Below are 14660 nucleotides of genomic sequence, written 5' to 3' on the forward strand. Positions count from 1 at the left end.
AATTATTTATCATAAATATAATTTTGAAAATATTTATTTATACAAATTTTATATATAATTTATACCACTCAATAATTTTATATTAAATATGAATTTTGTAAATTCAACCATTATATTAGAAGTTTTTTACTCTTAGATTATATATATAAAATTTTATATTAATCCAAGATGATTTGATACTTAATTTTTATAAAATAAAATTGATGTAATATATATATTTTAAAATATAATAAAATATGAACACTTTGATTACCTTCAAGTTATTGTTTGATTTTAACAAAATTTGATATAAACATATAAAGTAATATGAAATTATAATTCAACGGTTGAATTATGAGCGGTATAATACTTAGTAAAAATTATACTGGTATTATTTGAACCCTCCTCATATATATATATATATATATATATATATATATATATATTTATAAATTTTAATTATATAATAAATATTTAACTATGTATGTTTATTTATTACACATACCAAAATATTAGTTACATAGAAGACGAACAAGATATAAAGAAGAATAGGGATGAAATTAGTTTATCATATTAGAACACAAAAAAAGGGGTTATAATAAGATAAGACAATCATCTTATCTTATTCTATCATATTACTCTTTATATTTTAATTTAAAATTTACGTAAAATATATTTGTTAAGATCTATTCACGTTAATTACACCGTAAAATAATTAAAATGAAAAGTTTATGCAGGGAAAATAAAAGAAAACTGAATTGCTTCATTGTAAGATAGCCAGGTAGGACATGCACAAATCTGAGTGAGAATTTAGAAGATAATAATATATACTTTGAAGATGTTTAGGTTAATGTTGGAAAACCCTACATGTTGGTCAAATCAAACGTAATGTTTGTGTCCAGATGAAGCGTTTCATGCAGACAAAATGAATGAAGAGTGGATCTTCAGTACACACACTTTACAGTAAAAATATTTGAAGACAAAGGGGCAGTACGACACTCGTCGCGTTTTGCTTCACGTTGGGTCTTCCCATTCACAAGCTATCTGCTATAGGACGCAACATGCCAACACATGTTGCCTCATCGATGAACACACTAACTGTAAGTATCTATGCTTTCAACTTTCAAAGATTATAATCCATTCTCTTTCTTAGTTTCTCCAATGCTTAAATATAGACCAAATCTTTAGCTAAAAACTTTCCATGCTGTAGAATCAAATTAATCAATCACAACAATGATAAACAACAATAATAAAGGCATCATCTACAATAATACCCATCATCTCTTCATGAATCTATATATAATAATATATAAAGATTATATAATGTTTTTATGTAGATAATTTTATTTTTATTTATTATGATAATCGTACAGTCCACAATTATAATATTTATTTATTATAATTCATATATTTATAACTACTTATTTATTATAAATTTTAATTAAATAAAATAAAACTTTATGTAGTCATAGTTACATATAGCTATATTTATATAAGGGGAGAAATCAAATGATATCATGTAATTTTTATCAATTATTATACTATTCAATAATTTTATATTAAACATGAATTTTGTCGATTATAACTTCACATTACATTTTTTGTTTATGTAAAATTTTGTTAAAATTAAATAACAATTTGACGGTGGTTAAATTATTTATATTTTAATATATTTTAAAATATATATTATGATAATTTTGATATAAATATATATATATATATATATATATATATATATATATATATATATGTATCAAATTATTTTAGAATAACTTATCCTAAGAATAACTCTTGGTACTCACAGTTTATATGAAATTTCAATGATCCAACCATTAAATAAAAAGTTCTTATTAAATATATCAAATTTACAATTTTTTTACGAAATTTTAAAATTATTTAGTACTTCATTATATGGAATCAAATTAATATTTAATTATAATTTATATATATTTATATAAGAAATCAAATTAATCTCAAAGTAATTCTTACTCTATTATTATTGTATCAAATAGCTGCTATCTAGTACACTATTGAGGACCAGCTAGCCCAAATCTCATATTGTTATGTTTATTTTCAATCATACATAATCCATTGTCAAAGAAACGCTCGACCATTGTTATGAAGTGCCACTTAAATGAATTGGATTGTCATGTACCATTTGCATTGTTGTCTCCCCAATGATGTGTTCTTTGTGGGCACTTTTAGGGTTTCAAAATTGACATGTTATTTGAACTAATCCTTCCTCTACTTATATTTTAATAAGACTCTAGGTTGGGTTTAAGAATCCAAACTCATAAACTCTTCTTTAACCTACCTCTTAAACCTTATTTTATTTATTAAAAACATCCTTATCTATATTATAAGCCCAATTAAATAAATTAAGCCTATATTAGAATATTATTTAATAACTATTTTTTTTTATTTTCAAAAAATAAGATGTTACAATTCCACCCTTTATACAAGGAAATATGTCTTCGAATTTTACCTATAATGAAAAACCCAAGATATGTTTCTTTAATCTTGTTCCCTAGCTCACAAGTAGCAGCACTCTTGGAAGCAGTTCCTCCTCAAACAACCTAAACTAGAGGAATATCATTGCCTTTGAGTTGTTTAACCATTCGCTTTTCAACTTTTACTGGTAAGGTATTGACAATCAAATTGTCTCTGACCTTAGAGTGGTTTGACTTTATCACACGTGAAAGATCATGGACATACTTTCAAAGTTGAGACACATAAAAAACATTATGAAGATTTGATGAATGTGGAAGTACAACAACTTGATAAGATACTTCAACAAATCTCTTAAGGATATGGTACAGACCAATGAAACGAGGGTTAAGCTTTCTAGATTTCAATGCCTTACCAACTCTAGTCCACTTAGTAGCTCTTAGGAATACATGATTGCCCTCTTGAAACCCTAAGCTTTTTCTCCTCTTGTCGGCATAACTCTTTTACTTACTTTAGGTTGTTATCATCCTATCTTCGATCATTTTAACTTTTTTTGGTAGTCTATTGCACTACATCAGGTCCTAACATAGGGTTATAACTAGGTCCACACCAACATAAAGGTGTCCTACATTTCCTCCCATCTAAGGCTTTGTAGGGTGTCATTCCTATATTGGAATGAAAGTTATTGTTGTACGTAAATTCTATCAAAGGCATAAGTTATCCCAACCACCCCTTGTTATAACACATAAGCTCTAAGCAGGTCTTCTAAGGATTGAATGATTATCTCTGTCTGGCCATCGATTTGAGGTTGATTAGCTAAACTCAACTTAAGCTTAGTTCCCAAGGTTTGGTGATGACTCCCCCAAAATATAAAGTTAAACCTAGGATCTCTATTAGAAACAATGCTAGAAGGCATATCATGCAATCTAACAATCTTGTTAACATAGAGATTAACCAATCTCTCTAAGGAATACCTAGTGTTGATAGGGATGAAGTTAGAAGACTTAATCAGTCTATCAACTATAACCCAGATAAAACTTAAACCCTTTATTGTCTTATGCAACCTGACCATAAAGTCCATGAAAATGTTATCCCATTTTCACTCAAGAATATTCAAGGCTATAACAAACCTAATGGTTTCAAGTGTTCTATCTTAGCCTTTTGGAATACTAAGCATTCTCACACAAACTCAACTATCTATCTCCCTCTTTCTCTCTAAGATCAACTTCTTAAGTTTGAAATCAATAGGCACACACTTTATAATTAAACCTCAATACTCCATTATCTCATAGGTTAAATTCCACCTTAACCTTGACCTATAGCTTCCACTCTATCTATGAAGAACCAATCAACCTTTTGACATTCCTTAATCTCAACCAACAAATCACTAGTTATCCTCAACATACCTAGTCTCACACTACTAGGGGGTAATCTCTCTTATTAAGTTGATGTCCCTACTCTATAATCAAATCCATCTCCCTAATCATCAAGGTTTACACATGTAAAAATTTCCTACTCAAGGCATTAGCCACCATGCATGTTGGCTTTACCTAGGTGATAAGTTGATCTAAGGTTTATCTTATTAAACACACAAGTTCCCACTAACTAGTCCATAAGGTCATCCATCCTAGGCAAATATACTTACTCTTAATCATTACCTTGCTCAGTTGGCAATAGTGTATGCACAACCTCATATTCTCATCTTTCTTCTTGACTAAAAGGACAAATGCTCCCCAAAGGTGATACGCTAATTCTCACAAATTGCCTTTTTGACAACTCCCCTAATTGTTTCTGAAGCTTAACTAACTCTAAGGGAGACATCCTATAGGGTATTAAACATATGGGTCTAGTTCCTAGTATTATGTCTATGGAAAAGTTTTTCTCACTTTCAAGTGGTAAACTAGACATATCCTCTAGAATTACTTCAAGGTCTTCACTTACTATAGGTACCTCACTCACAATAACCTTACTTTTTAACTTCAAGGAGGCTAACATCATGTATACTTGGGTATTCTCTTTCAAAGATGCCAAGTCCTTGCTCTTACCCTCGATAGACTAACAAAAAATGATGGTTTTATTAGAACATTTTAATAGACATGGTTGGAAGATAACCAATCCATACCTGGAATGACATCTAGTTGACTTAAAGGTAAAAAATTAAGTCAACTACAAAAATCATATCAGCAATTCTCAAAGGGAATTTAAAACAAACATTAGAGGTAGAAACTTACCCACTAGTTGGCATTTCCACTACAAGTTTAAATTCCAAAACAAACACAAGCAACTCAAAACACTCAGCATCAAGCAAAAGTTCAAAGTACACAAAAACATGGCAAACTCTCATAACACACTAGCTAAATGAACCAACCTAACTTTGATACCGCTAAATATGACACCCTTCTACCTCAAAGCATAAAAAATAAAGATTTTTATTTTTGAAAGACAACTAAGTTAAAAAAATTTTAATAAAAAGAAATTTAATTTTAGTTCAACTAGTAAAAGGGTTCACAAATCCATCATAATAAACTCTTAAAATAAAACATACTTAAACTTTCAAAAGTAATCTAAACCAAGCACAAATTATTTGTTTACACAAACTCCAATACAAATGAAATTATCATAAAATAGAATTCACTACAACTATAAATGCAAAACAATAACTCTATCCTTTGATGTCATATTATTTGAGTAAGGAACCAAAGTAACCATAAAAGTTGTAAGTTTCGCCTCCATCAAATTCCTCCTTTTGTACCTAATCTAATCCTACAAGTGACAATCAATCCAAACACACATAACAACAATGATAAATTGGGAGTGAGAATACATCTCATCCATGTATGGCATACATAAGGTGTAGAATAGTACTAACCAAACATACAATAACTTCAATATTAGCCATACAAGTATATTCACGTTCATAAGATCAAAGCTCATTCATACTCAAATATCAATCAAATCACATATACTCATCATCCATAACAATTATTCATTCTAATCAAGAATACTTCAATTATAAAATAAAATTTGTGCAAATGCATATAACTAACTCATATGCATGTGGTACCAATCACATCATCATCGTCAAAACAAGGTAGCCTAGGAGCCATGGAATGGAACAATCCCGCCATAGGTGATCCCCTTGATCCATCCTTAATCAAGAAACATCTATCAGAATATTGTTGAAGTGTTATAGTCAACCACAGTCACCCCATACCATCTATTATAGGCTTCCTACCATAACACCCTCATAGTGTGTTTGGATGGGGGATTAAAATGGAGTAATTCATTTATTTGAAGAATTTCAAATTCTTTGAGGTGAAATACCTTGTTTAGATGAATAATTTATAAAGAATTTGAAATTCAAGAATTTGTGAAATTCCTTGAAATAGTAGAATTTCAAATTCTCCCAAAAAAGTAAAAATTTGAAATTCCTCATATTTTTTTTCTTATTTCACTTATATATTTTATCTTATCTCTTATCTCTTAATGTTTTTAATTATTGAATATTAAAAAATATTTTTAAAATTTTTAAAATTATCTAATATTAATTTTTGAAATTATTAAATATTTAAAAATTAGCTAATATTTATTTTTATAAAATTTAATTAAAAAATCTCAACATATAAATATATTTTTAAAATCAATTTTACCATGGTGGAATCAAATTATCATATCCAACCTAACAATTTAAAATTTGATAAATTTTGAATTGACTTATCCGAACAAAATATTTTAAGAATAATAGAAATTGAAATCAAAGTAATTTAAATACCAAGAATTTAAAATTCATTGAATTTGTAAAATTCCTCATCCAAACACACAATCAAGGTTTATGTAGATAACATCGAGACCCTTATACATAGACTCAAACTACCTTGCAACAAAACATGAATGCATGGATTCTACCAACCACAATAACACAACATGCATATCCAATAATCATTTTGGTGATTCTTTGTCAGACCACATCCCTGAACTTCTCTACAAGACACCAAGTCTTGCTTGTTTGACACCTTTTTACCTTAAAACACAATAAATAAATATTTTTATTATAAAGAATTGTCAATTTAAAAACCTTATAAAACCTCTTTAAAATAAAACTTATCTCATTTAGTAAAATGGCTCATGTTGTAAATAAAAATATCTTAGAAGATTTGATATTATTTTAGGAGATTTGATATGATATTTTCTTATTTCTTTTATATTTATTTATTTTCATAGTTACCTATTTTAGGGACAAATGTATCTCTATAATAGGGAAAGAGAAGAATGTAATGAGTGAGAAACAAATTAATAAAGATCCTCTTATTCAATTAATCACAAACTTTTAAATAAGACTCTTAAATAAAAAGATGGACAAACATTGACATAAGTTCAACAAGGCTAAAACCATCCCTTTATACAAATCTTTCAAAAACATAATCCATCATAAAATAAATCAAGCTCCATTTATAACTAATAAAACATGACAACATCCACTAGCCTCGATTTCACAATATAATAGCAAGACCCAACACCTACCAAAGCTTTAAGCTGTTCTGCCATTATACTCACCCTCTTATACTTGTGTTACTTCTATAATTGACTATTAGCCCAAACATACACAACAACAAACACAAAAAGTGAGAATATATCTCATCCATGTATAACACATATAAGACATAAGGATAACACTTAACAAGACATATTTGTATCCAACATCCAAGGCAACACTCACCTTAAATACATCAATCTATATTCATTCATCATCAATGATGATTATTCATGTAAGCCAATCAATCACAATTATAATATATAGACATGTGCAAATGATAATCACAATTATAATTTCATATGCATCTGGTACCAATCTCCAAATGATCATCATCACCACCTCAAGACAGCCTAGGATCCATGGAGTGGGACCAACCCATCTATAGTGATTCCCATGATTCATCCTCAACCAGGGGATGTTTATTAGGGTCCTGTCAAAGTGCTATAATTGAACATGGTTATTTCTCATTCTCGTTAGAGGTTCTCCACCATAATGCTCCTAAGGTTTAGGTATATGACCTTTGAGACCTATCCACATAAAGTCACTAATTCTCAACAAAACATTTATTCATGGACTCTACAATCAACATAATGCAACAATACATATGTATAACCATTAAATGATACTTGCTAAATTGTAGCCCTAGACTTATCCACAACACAATAAGCCTTGCTTGGATCTCATCATTGCCAACCATAGCTTGGACTTACATGTTCAACATCATCATGACATCTCATCAACTCAACCATACCCATCATCATTCATTTAATACATCATATTATCACTATACATTATTATAAAATTATTATCATAGCATTTCAATCATAACATCATCATCATCGAACCTCAAACATCATCATCATCGAACCTCAAACATAATCATCATCGAACCTCATCACACATTATAACAATATACATTACCATTACTTGTATCACTTATAAGCATTTAAAGGATAAAGCAACTTATCATTACAATTCACAAATTACCTCTTTTTATCTTGAGTTTCTATGACATTGTGTGGTATAAACCTAATACCTAGAGTCATACCTATACTATCAATTTAATCTTAATTTTATTAGAAAGATAGGATAATTATATATAACTTTTATGTTAATCTCAAGAGTTGAGACTATAGAGTTTACCATCTATTATGTGGATTAAAGAGAGACACTAGAAAGGAGGTTAAATAATGTCAATCAAAAACTCAATACTTTTTGAAACAACAAAGTAGTATATAAACCTTAATAGTGCAGATGAAACTTTTAAGAGCAAAGAACATGAAGTATTTTATATTAGTTTGTCTCAAGCATCGAAAATACGTTTATTTCTTGATCAACTAATCAAGTTCCACTATCTTCGCAAAGATACAAATATTTTTTCACAAGCTACTTTTGGATCAACCTAAATATTTTTTTAGTTACCTCTTCAAGCAAGTATTCAAGTATTCAAGTATTTTTCGAACAACAAAATTTCTCCAAGCTTCATTAACCAAATATTATTTACAACAAAGTCTTTTTAAGTTTTAAGCTAAAACACAAAGTTAAAGCTAGGTAATTAATGTTGTTTCGTCTTACTCATAAGACAAAAAATTTAAGTACAAAGTTACACAGAAAGAATGAAATGAATTTTATAATTGTTATTCTTATTCTTCTTTCTAAGTCTTTAAACTTCTTTAAATAGATGTTTCATGAAGACAATCACTAGAAATCCTTAAACTTTTCTCACAGACTTGCTTCGTCTTTCTTCCTTGTAGAGTGAAGTATTCGTTGGTGTATTAAATGCAAGCATTAAATGAATTTTACCAAAATTTCACTTCTTATCTGATCAAGGAGATTTCTTATCATCTTTAAGGTACAAAATGGGAGGGACTGTCGCTTTTGTTAGTCAAAAATGATATTTTTTAAATGTAGCACCCTTTGAAGATATTTGTTTATCCTTTCTCTGACAAACAACAAATCTTTGTTTCTTTTTGAAGTTCAAGTACTAAAGAAGTTTTTGTTCCTTCAATCTATTAAAAAATAACATAGATAAAGATGATTTGGTTATCGAATATCATAAAAGATATAATTAATACATTCATATTAGATAAACGACGTAGTCCATTTGAAAGACTATATGTCATGGTAACCAATTATCCTTTTATATGATCTAGAAAACATTTATTTAACAAAAACGTTCAAGTTTGTTAAGATTAAAACTTATATATTAGGAGATCTAAGATTGTCCTTTGATCTAACATACTATTTTAAAAAAAAAATACAAAATTACAATATTTTAGCCTAATTTTGACAATTTGATCTTCATTCACTAATTTGATTATAACTTGAGTTCTAGGCCTTCTTTTTGGCTGATTCAAACTCTAGTGGCCTCTTCTAAGTTCTCCTCTACAAGTGCTCTTAGGATTTTAGAAGGATGTGTAATGAAAATCTTACCTTTGTTTTGTTTTTAAAAGCTTTTAGGTTGGATTCAAAGTCTAACCCAAACTATTCTTCCTTTTCTCACCCCTTTTATTTCATTTAATTAATAAAAAAAAATTCATTATAAACATATTAATTAAATAATTAATCCTATAATATAATTTTTATTAAAGGCAATTTATTTATTTATTTTATTTAAGAAAATCAATATGTTACCGTCTGGATCTCGTCATTGTTAGTTGCAGCTTGGACTTACGCATCTCATAAATATTACCATCATCAACATCAACTCATACATCATGTTGTCATCAATACCATCTCATACGCATATTATCACTATACATCGTCATTATTCATTCATGATATATTATAACATTCAACATTATAACATCATTATCAAAACATCATCATCAAACATCATTACACACCATACACTATATATTACCATTACTCATCACATATATGCACTTAAAGAATAAAACAACTCACCATTATAACTCACAAATAATATTTTCTTATCTTGAGCTTCTATGACATCGTGTAGTCTAAATATTATAATATCTAGAGTTGTACATATACTATCAAATTGATCTTAATTTTATTAGAAAGCTAAGATAATTATCTACTACTTTTATGTTGACATCATCAAGAGTTGATTTTACCATATTCTAAAAATTACAAAACTATAGTATTTTAGCTTTTTAGGTGATTATAGTGTCATTGGAAAGCTAACATTCATGGCTATAACTCTTATGAATATGATGACACTTAATTTGGTCATCGAAAGGTCCTCATAAGGCTTACAAGTTGTAGACATTACTTTTATGCACAAAAGTTGAGGCTTATCTTTGTAACTCACATAACTCAATCATTTCTTAACATTTTTATGTAATTCTTGAATCTAAACTATAGTCCCAAATATCTGGTTTCTAACCCAATAAACGAAACTGCGTTTGGTTAATCACATAGAGAGAAATTACATAATTAAGAGATATGTTTACTTAACATCAATTAATGTCAAATCATTCAATTCACATAGAACTCCAGTTCATACAAACTTACCCAATTATCACATAACCCTAACTCTTAGATATTCAACACTTAAATAAAGTTTCATTAATTGTCATACAACCACACAAATCACAAACTCTCAATTAATTCATCGAATGTATTCAATTACAAATCCTAAAGAAACTTAGAGGTTGGCTCACTATCCATACCCCTTATATGTGTTCATATTGAGACTTTTTCATTCCCGTTCTTACCTTAGATGACGATCTCCAAGGCAACGGGCATGTTCATTGTAGTTTGAGACTACTCCACAGGCTTCTTAGGGTTTTCCTCTCAAGTTTCCTCTATGATGCATCCTCTAACGTGTTCTTGTAGATACTCTTAGGATTTCAAAAAACTAATGCGTTATCTAACCTAACCTTTCCTCTACTTATTTTTTAGCAAGATTTTGAGTTGGACTTAAAAGTCCAAACCCATAAATTCTTCTCTAACCCATGTCTTAAACTCTATTTTATTTTATTTATTAAAGACATCCTTATTTATATTATAAGTTCAAATAAATAAATTAGTTAAGCTTACATTATTTAACAACTTTAATTTTTTTTTCAAAAAATAAGATGTTACATTCCTCTTATAAATATATATGTACCTCTACGTCACTGTTTTCACCTTCACTCAAACTTGTCTTCTCTTACTATCTATCATATTGGATTCTTAACTATTGGGTTCTCGACTATTAAAGTCTTGCTAGTTTTGTGCCATAACTCTATTGTTGGAAAGTCTTTGTTGTATTCTGCGGGGCCCGTGTAGATACCACGAATAAGTTTTAAAGGATAGTTTCGTCACACACCTCAGGAAGCGATATTTTTCACTACTCTAGTTGTGTACGTCCCCTTATTCATGAGCTCAAGCAAAGTGAAAAACTACAGGGAGAATCTATGTATATTAACGATTATACATCGATTGTATAAATAACTAATATAAAAATGTATATTTCTGCATTGATTTTTATCTCAATTGATGTACAATGTATCGGTATGTTATTATATAATTGATGTAATAGAATTCACAAAACTTACAATATTACCACGTCTTTTACTATGTTGAATGTGACACAATTAACGTAACATCAGATCTAATTTAACATTCATATAAATTATTTAAGTATATATATATATATATATATATATATATATATATATATATATATATTAAGACTTTTACATATAACAAATTATTTTTAATAAACTTGTAGGTTTTACTCTTTATATAAATCAACTTGTTTAATATTTTAAAAAGATAAAATTTGAATACATTAATTTTAAAATTTGAACTTTGTTCTTACCGGCGATCGGTCATAGGGACGATCTGCTGGGCAAGATTGGTGAGTCTCCTTTGCTGAGTACGCTTGCTGCTCCAAAGTAGGAGTGGTACCTGCAAAAGAGACTCCGATGCCAAAGTTAGTGTTTGTGGATGTATGTGTCTTGTATAAGTAATGCACGTACCTTAGTGTGAATTAGGATTTTTCTGGGCCTTGGGCCCGAGATCAGTTATAGTCTATTCAGATAATGGGCCTCTATCTTGGCCAATGTCGTGTGACACATGTCCGATGTCAATCTGCGCTATGAAGCCGAGCTCAAGCTCGGCTTCGCGGTAAGGATAGTACACTAGCCCCCCAAGCTCCGAAGACCGTGGATCGAGGAGTTAATATCGAGCTTGCTGGAGGGTCATGACTCTTCGCGTGCGTTCCTCTGACGTGACGCCATGTGTCATGAATGTCACCTCGTTCCCATAAGGCGTGGGCGGCGTGTTAATGGGAGGTGACGGTTATGTAATGATGGGCGCACTTTGTCATAATAGGCCTCATTTAATGTGTCGTCAGTTGTGTCTCCTTCCTCCACGTGTCACTTTCGTTTCAATTTTGGAGACTTCTTTTTCCCTCTCTCTTTCGCACCCCTCTTACCTTCACTTTACTCTTTCTTTTGTTTTGGCTTCTCGTGCACGCCGATGCTCCCTCTGTCCCTTTCCTTTCTCATATTCTCCGTTTGTCCTTGTCGCCGCCATTTTTGGCACCCAGGCCGCCGTTAAGGTCATTGTTTGAGGAGGAGTACTAGGTACTTCCTTTCTACTGCTTTCTCTTTCGCTCTTTCTCTCCTCCGGGTTCCTTCCTCTTTCTTCTTCGTCTTTCCCCTTTTTCGAGTCTTTTCCATTTTTGATGGCTGGTGAGAGTAGTGTCGCACCTTCTGCGCCGGCCAAGGGCAAGGCGCGCGATAAGGCGGTGGCCGACGAGACGGTCGTCGCTGAAAAGAAAAGGGGTGGGAATAATCCTAAAGATTCCCACCCCGCCATTACCGTCCCGGCCTACGAGTGGGTCTGAGGGGACGTCGGAGAGTTTCAGAGCGTCTTTAAATCATTTCTTAAGGTCAATGCGATATGTAAATCGCATAGGATCTGCCAAGCGTCCATCTCCAAGCTCATCCGGGTTGAGCCTTGTCAACCAGGCGAGCATGTGTATATGGGGGGTACCTCTAATCCCCCTTTTTTCTGTGTACCAGTATTTTTTTAGGGATTTAGGCGTTTGTCTACCCTTCACACAATTTGAGTGTAAATTTTTTAACTTCATCAAGGTGGCTCCTTGCCAGCTGCACCCCAATAATTGGGGTTTTTTTAGGGCTTTTCAAGTCCTGTGCTCCGCCCTGGGGATAGGGTTGTCACTGCCCGTGTTTCTCCATTTTTACCAACTCAAGTTGGGTGACCCTCCCCTAGGGTGGGTGTCGTTGAATGGGAGTAAGGCTGGGAGATTATTCTCACTTTACTCCAAGTCGTATAAGGGCTTCAAACAGGAGTTCTTTCGAGTCTTGCCTAAGGAGGCCGACCCTCTGGTCGACGAGGTCTTCCACTTCGGTGGGTTGCCGAGGTTCCCTTTTTTTTGGCAGCAAAATCCGATTAAGTTCAACGGGTCAAGTGGTCTTCATCTGATGAATTCGGATACGGCTGCCATTGCCAACCTAGCTGCGCTCCCTCGTCCCTTGGATTGCAAGCTCGTCCTGTCGCTTGCTAACTCGGTGAACAAGGAGAGGGGTTTAGAGAGTGAGTACCTCGTCATCCTTAGTGGTTAGGGTTTCTTTCTTTTTTCTTTTTCTTATGTGATGGATTTTTGTGCTTGCAGGTATAATAAGAAGAAGAAAATGGCGAGAGCTAAAGGCCCGCTACAATGTAGACGAGATCGAGGTTTCTGAGGTCGACGAAGAGGAGGTTGCTCCCCTTGAAACTTGTAGAAAAAGAAAGAAGGAAGAGAAGAAGGTCGGGGAGACCTCAGCCCCTCATGATGTTGAAGAGGTGACCTCGAAGGCCGTCGATGCCGACCTGGTCGACCTAACAGGGAGTCCTCCGCTTGGGGGGTCGTCCAGAGTGGCCGTAGAGGAGGTTGCTCGTGAGACACAGGTTTGTGTCTCTCTTCTTATCATTTTTCTTTCATACTGTGTGATTTCCTTGTTTTATAACTTATTAAGTTTTTCGTGTTGTGTGTAGGCGGGGCCTGTGCCAACTGTCGCTGAGGCGTGGGTGGAGCCGAGCTTAGAGGTGCCAGGGCCGAATGCCTCAACTGTTGAGCAGGCGGCTCCTACTTCAACTCCCACCGAGGTCTACGGGGAGGGACCGAGCTCTGCGACCCAGACTCTGACTCCTACAATCGCTGTGCTGCCTCCTCCCTCGTCGGGGGCTCCAAAGGGGAAATTCATCGCGCAACGCTTCGATGTGAATCACCCCCTGTCGAGGTTGGATCACGTGAGTGTGTCATCGGATGTGGACTCCATGTGGAGTTTGAAGGTGACCGCCAAGACCTTCTACCCTCAAGGTTCACTGTGCTCGGCTGACAAGGCAATTATCGACAAGGTTGGGGCAATGGAGGGCCTAGACTCTGTGGAGGTCTTCATGCAGAGGTCGATCACTATTGTGGATCATTGGAAGCACAAGTGGTAGAAGCTGCAGGGGGAGCTCGAGAGTGCTAAGAGCCGGGTTCGGCCTTTTGAGGAAGAGAACAAGGCCTTGGGGGCCGCTCTAGGCGAGGCCAAGAGGCAGAATGAGGCTGAGCTGCAAGCCACAAGGAGGGGTCTTGTGAGAACTCAAAAGTCTTTAGAGATTGCTCTGAAGGCTAATGAGGTTTATGCTGCCCAAGTGGGAGAGCTGTAGGAGGTCGCTAATTTTGCTCGAGGCCGAGCGCGCTCTCTAGAGGATGAGGTCTCGGCACTGAAGGCTGAGCTAGCGGAGG

This window comes from Cajanus cajan, chromosome 9 (genome assembly GCF_000230855.2).
Source record: "Cajanus cajan strain Asha chromosome 9, NIPB_CcT2T_4, whole genome shotgun sequence".
Classification (NCBI taxonomy): Eukaryota; Viridiplantae; Streptophyta; class Magnoliopsida; order Fabales; family Fabaceae; genus Cajanus; species Cajanus cajan.